General features: G+C 40.7%; 1 long non-coding RNA gene across 1 annotated transcript; it reads right to left on the reverse strand.

Moving 5' to 3' along the window:
* Positions 1–943: 943 nt before the first annotated feature.
* Positions 944–6453, reverse strand: LOC144683259 (uncharacterized). Its single transcript, XR_013577211.1, has 2 exons — positions 6355–6453; positions 944–2179 (listed from the first exon to the last, which is right to left on the reverse strand). It is a non-coding gene; the product is annotated as an uncharacterized LOC144683259 (long non-coding RNA).
* Between the last annotated feature and the right edge of the window lie 446 nt (positions 6454–6899).

Here is a 6899-nt window from a genome sequence, read left to right on the forward strand (position 1 = left end):
ACTCCCTTCTACTCTACTAGACCATGGACTAAGTGTTTGAATGTTCACTAAAATGCCTCAATATGACATCATTGTCAAAAGTTACATTCAATATTTTAATGAAAGGCCTGTGATAATTTTAATGTTTCTCTTTATAACAAATATTATTAAATTTAACTGAACACAAATCAAAATGTTCCATGAAGGCCACACTGTGCCATTCAACCACATTGGGTTGGGGGGGGTTGGGTGATGATCTAACAGTCGCCTTTAAAGTTATGAAGCAGTTTGATAGAGTGAATGTAGAGACATTTTTTTTCCACTTGTGGGGTAAATGAAATCTATAGGTCATTAATATAAGATTGTCACTAATAATTCCAATAAAACTTAAGGAGAAAGCTCTTTACTCAAAGAGTGATTTGAATTTGGAACTTGCTACCACATAGAGTAGTTGAGGCAAATAGCGTAGATGCATTTAAAGGGGAGTTAAGTACATGAGGGAGTAGGTTATGCAAATAGGGCTTGAGAAAGTAGAATAGGAGAAGGCTTATCTAGAGTATAAACTAGCTGGGCCAAAAGCTGTGACTTCTATGTAATTGGTTGGAAATATCATCATCATGACTCATCTCTGGAATATACAAAGTTATTAGCGTGAAAAACAAAATCTGGAACAAGGCTGTGAGAGAATCATGGTTTGCTACATTTCCCCGTCTGTTTGTCCTAAAAATAGAAAACAAATCACTCTAGTTACTAATGACATAATTTCCCAGAAAGCAAGCAGCAGCCACGAGGAAATCACCCCCCAAGGCACAAGGCTGCGACATTGCAAGGTCATTGGAAATGTTAGATTTCACTTCATTTCACTCCTTTTTGGTAATTCAGAAGCCCACTGCAGCATCACAACCCTGGGGGTAAAAAATATTGTATATAGTAGTAAATTTATCACAAAATCACAATTTAAAAGTTTAGCAATGTCTCAGGCACTTTCCCACAATTTTATTTTTGCTTTCAAAAGAAAACAAAGTAGATACACATGGAGAGAGATGAAAAGGAACAAGATTACTCTCCACATGGGAGCCATGACATTATTAACATACAGTAAATACCCTCGCTATTACTCGTCCAGTTTTGTTTGCTCTACAAGAATAAATCTGCAAATCGTTGTGGAACTATGAAAGAGGTCAGCTACCCTTGGTTTGCTATGAATTACAGATAGCTTAAAAAAAAGAGGGAAAATCAAAGGCAGAAAACAAGTAGCCATATCAAAATGTCCTAAAAAAAATGCTCCCTATCTACTTTTTTCATGAACTCAGGAATCTGTGACTATTCACGCAGACCTTAACTAAAGGTGTTTACATGGGGTTTTGATAGTTTTGACAACAGAGAGAAAAAAAACTGTAAAATCTGCACAGCAACAGGTAGAAAAATGTGAACAATAACTCAGGTAAGTTTCTTTCTTCCTTAAGTGGATGTTGCAAAGTTGAAATGCAGCCTTTATCACTGTACTTACTGAACGCCTAAGACAATCAAAGACACGAAATAGGAATGAGGCTGGACACAAAATAAGGAAACTGTGACACAGATTTTGATGAGCTTAAAAATAACTAACTGTGACAGGAGTAAATGTGACATCATTCTACTGTGTCACATACAATCAATCTGAATTTAATGATACTAACTGACCCTGTCTCTAATGTCATGAGCATAGCACTTAGAATTATTCACTTCTCATAAAATATTGTCAGTAAATCAACAGATTCTGATCAATCTCTGTGGGTTTGGTAACAGAATAGTTGATAGATAGTTTTATGTTTTCAAATTAATGAACATTTTATGTATGCAAGTGCGTCAAAAGAATTAACAGAAGAAAAATGAAAAACAGTGGCTGTAATGAGTATCAGAGCGTCACAGAACTTTATTAGATCATGAATTGTTTTTGTAATGGAATACTGTAACTATCAGGTCACAGATTTAACCTTGACAGATTAAAATCCTTCTGTTAACATTGGGTGAATGAAATTCTTAAAGATTTATAGATAATTCCCAAGCTTCATCTGATGTATATTCTACTGTGAGTTCTTCAGCGAGTTGAACTTCTGCAATAGATCACGTTTTTGCAGGTGTCCTTTTAACCCTTTCCTGTTCAGCTTCATCCAAAAGCATGAAGGCCAAAAGTCAGAAATAATTAAATATCTTTGAACTAAAAAAGGGAGGAGAAACATATATGAGGCATTTACATGTTATTCCATTTAAGAATTACTACCCATGTGCCACTGCCAGCCAGTCAATTCATTTCAGTGTTGCAGATTTCTGGGCCTCCCAAGCAATTATCTCTTAGGTGATAAGCAGGGATGTGAGACTGAAAAGTAGAACACACTGTAATTATGGTTTGGTAGCTACAGTCAAATGACAACACTTTGGCTCACTACGAGTTGGAAATCTGGTGCTTGGGATTGGTTTCCAGTCAACAAGAGTCTAAGCATCATCAACGTGAGTGCCAATTCCAAAATAGATAGCATGTCACCGGAGGTTCAGGAAATAACAGAAAATAAGTTTTTTAAAGATCAATAAAATGGAAAGCATGGCATATAAAGACAAATAAAAGATAGGCAGAACAGAAGAAGTGCATCCATAGAAGTTATAGCCTGGAAACAGGCCATTTGGCCCAACCAGTCCATTTTGGCATTTATCTGCGATGCAAAAGAGTAATCTAAATTATATTTACCCACACTTTTCAATGTGTTTAACATTTTAAAGCCTGTGTTTCCAAACATTCATTTCTATTCACCTTATTACTAAATGCTTGATGGAATTGGGAATGTTTATAAAATGCAAAGATCTACTGCGTTGCAATTTTTGCTTTGGAACCTTTCCTTGCTCCAAGTGCTGTTACTGAAACAAGCTGAAATTGTAGTCCTGTGTGTGGCAGAGGTTGATTAAGCCATGGCCGGGATTTTCCGATCCCGCCACAGTGGGTTCCCCCATGGTGGATGAGGCGAGCCATTCAAATCTCCGTTGACATCAGCGGGACCAGAAGATCCCGCTAGCAGGATGGGCCGGAAAATCCCACCCATTGTAACTATCATATCTTTTAGGTAATGTAAAACACTTTAAAACTGTCACCTTGAATCATCCTGGCTCTGGTAATATTATTGCCCCAGCTGCACGTATTAACAGTCATCTGGCCTTTTACTATAATTATTGCACGTTTGCATTTTCTCCATTAAATTAAATGAAGGCATAAAAGATTACCATATAATGACTATGTTTTCAATTAAATCATTAAATAATGGGCAGGCCTGAACAAAATGAACCAAACTGCCATTTTCATATTTTTGTGTTCTCTCAAACATACATAAAGTTGTAATGTCCAATATGTATTTACACTCTATAAAAATGTGATTTATACAATTATATGGTTTCAGTGTACATTGTCCATAGTATACACTATGAAGCAAACAGGGAACACAGGAATAGAAATAGGCCATTCAGCCTTGCATGGCTGATCTGTACCTCAACTTCATTTACTTCCTATGCTCCATATCCATTGGGAAGAATACATTGGCCTGTATTTTGCACCCAGCAACAAAGAGACAGCACTCACCATTGACCTTGACCTAAAGTGCTTACTTACTTAACCCCATGCAACTGGTGAGAATTTCACTGTGAAAGCAGAAGGATTCCCTGATGACATAGGCCCCACTATAGCTCTGCAGCATTCACTCATGCAGGCTTAAAGGGCAGAGCACGTGATGCAGTGAATGAAGCCATGCCAACAGAATCTGTCAAGGCTGACAGGAGCAGTAGGCATGGTAAAAGTTAAAAAAGCAATAAACTTATTTTTATAATGTCACATGCATGTGAACAGGATTTTGAAATTGTCATATAAATGGCGACAAAATTATGTTAAAAAGTCATATAAATTTGAACAAATATGTAAAAACTTAGATAAATGTGACGGAAGCAATGGCAGTTAACTGTCAGTCACCATCAGTGGTGCATTCTTCATGGTAATGGCACTTGCCAACTAATCAACACTCTCTTCACTTACTGTATAAATTGTTGTTGTCCCCTCATATTGATATTCTTGTGAGTTGTCCTGATGAGTACAAGACAAAAAGCAATACTGATGATAGCTTCTTGATCGCTATCACTAGCTTTACATTCCAGATTTTTTAACTGAATTCAAATTCCACCAGCTGCTGTGGTGGGATTATGAACCCATATCCCCAGGGCATTAGCCTAGGTCTCTGAATTACTAGCCCAGAGACATTATCACTACACCACCACCAACCCATAATACCAATGGTATTATTTGTCATTATTTATGTGGAAATCCTGCAACAACTTCAGTTGAAGTCAGAAGCATGGTTAAATGTACAAATTGAAAAGTCACTGTCTGAGACAGTGCCTTATATAGTTCAGTCACAATTACGACAGAACATTCCATCAAAGCTTGAAGACTTGTTCGATTTGTGTTTCCTACATTACAACAGTGACTATGGGCAGGATTTTCCAGCCCTGCCAGTGGCGGGCACCGTCGCAGGTGGGATGGGAAAATTTTGGCCACTCTCCAAATTTTCCTGTCCTGTCTGCGATGATGCCCGCCACTGGCGGGGCCGGGAAATCCCAGCCTATCCTTCAGAAATATTTCATTGATTGCAGAGCACTTTGGGATGTCCAGAGATCACGAAAGACACTATTAATGCAAGTACTTCTTTCCTGTGATTTCTGTGTTGGCACGGATTGAAAATGGGAGAGGGGTAAAGAACAAACAAGGACAGGCTGAAATAAAAAAAGCACAAATACTCAGACACTAGCAACTGTATTCCGTGGGCAGAATTTTTCGCTTGGCGTGCGGGTGTGCACCCGACACGCTTGAGTGTGAAATAGCACGTGATCACTTCGGGTGAGCTTTCCGACGTCATTGCACACTTGCGCGATATTTCGGTTGGCGGACACGCACGAGAGTTGGAAGCGCGCCCCCCCCCAACAATTGAGAGGCCTATTAAGGCCATTAAAGTGGTAGTTTACTGAGATTTTTCATTGCCGGTCCAACGTTAGGGTTGGCTGGCGGGCAAATTGGCCAGGTGGCCTTCACATTTTTCAGGAAACCTCATCCATGGGCGGGATGAGGTTTCTACTATTAATTTTTTTTAAAATAAAGATGTTTAGACAGAATTTTCATCATCCACACGTTCCGGTGACTGATTCTGATGTGTGGACATTTTCTCCCAGTTTTTTAAATCTTTTATTTTTTGCAATCAAATTCTTCAGCTCCCTGAGGTAGCTCTCTGCCTTCAGGGAGCTTTCATTCCATGCTGCCCCCGCACCCGCGCTGACTTCAGTGCTCGCCCTCCTTCCGCCCCCCCACCCCAGCAGTTCTGAGCGTTTCAGCGTGTCTTTCATGCTGGCTGACCGTTAATTGGCCAGTCAACATGAAGTTGCAGTAGGGGTCCATTCCCCGGCCACTCCTGGGCCCGCCAATCATGGGCGCCCACCAAACTAAAAATCCTGCCCCATAATAACATTCGTCGCTGTATTCGACAGTTTAACATCAGTGGTGCCCACTGTCAGGACCATTGAATTGCTTATTATAGATGAGAGTTGAAGCTGCTTAAAATATCAATTCCGCCATAATTAGCTTTGATTTATTGGCCTTGAAAATCCATGGGCCACATCCACTACTTTTAATTTCACTGTAATGAGGGTTATTCTTTAAGAAAATCAGTTATTTTGGGCTGTTTAAATTTCAGAATTGAATTATAATTGTTTCTTTAGCTTTTGCCACATTGGCCACGCTTTTGAGGCAAATAAGGTCACTAGCTGAGCATTGTGGGTAATATCAAATGTCAGGTTTTGACACAGGCTGCCGGAGGCAGGGGATCAGGATCAATGCCATCATCTTTTGCTCTCCTTGCTAATTTGGTTTCAGTTCAGGTCGGCTAAAGTCTTTGATGGAGGTTGAAGTGATCGAAGAGTCTCTAACTGCAATGCAGTTATACTGAAAAACATCTGTAAGCATCATTCCTGCTTGCTGACGTTGCCCCCACCACCCCGCCCCCATCACCCTGCAGCCCAGGGGCAACTTCAATTTTTTGAACACCACCAGATTCTCCCCCTTTTTTTTTTACTGGTGAGAGCAGTTGGTACTGTCACAAGTCATTAGATCCTACCAGCTACAAAATTCATGGCAGCCAGCAGACTAATCGAGAATTCGGACTTGACTTCATATGAAGCTTGCCTTTTGGCAGCTAACAACTTGTAAAGCTGGATAACTCCAATGTTCATTGGCTGAAGCTTAGGAATAATGGACTGAATCTCCCAAGGAGTGGCAAGAACTGTTGGATTGCCACTCCGCTCCTATTTACTTACCTTGCACCGGAGCTCTGCCTTTCTCACCCGGACTTCTGTAATGGAGTTTTTAAATGGTCATATAAATGACAAATAATCATATAAACGCTTCAGAAATGTCCTCATAATGCAGGATCACTGGAGGAAGCTAAGCCATGCCCTCTTTTTACAGCACTAGTTGCCGTATTCCTGTAAATTTAATTGTTCCAAAGCCACTTTGAGAAGCTAGGGAGAGAAGGTAAGTCTGTAAGGTAAGTGGGTGAAGGGGTAGGGTGACAGGTGAGGGGGTGGCATGTTAGTGGGTGAAGGGGTAGGGTGGCAGATGGGTAGGTGAATGGATAGGGTGGCAGGTAAGTGGGTGAGGGAGTAGAGTGGCATGTGAATGGGCGAGGGGGTAGGGTGGCAGGTGAGTGGGTGAAGAGGTAGGGTGGCAGGTGAGTGGGTGAAGGGTAGGGTGGCAGGTGAGTGGGTGAAGAGGTAGGGTGGCAGGTGAGTGGGTGAAGGGTAGGGTGGCAGGTGAATGGGTAGGGTAGGTTAGCGAGTTCGGGGTGGCTCTCATGTGATGG

This window comes from Cetorhinus maximus, chromosome 8 (assembly GCF_964194155.1).
Source record: "Cetorhinus maximus chromosome 8, sCetMax3.hap1.1, whole genome shotgun sequence".
In the NCBI taxonomy this organism is placed as follows: Eukaryota; Metazoa; Chordata; class Chondrichthyes; order Lamniformes; family Cetorhinidae; genus Cetorhinus; species Cetorhinus maximus.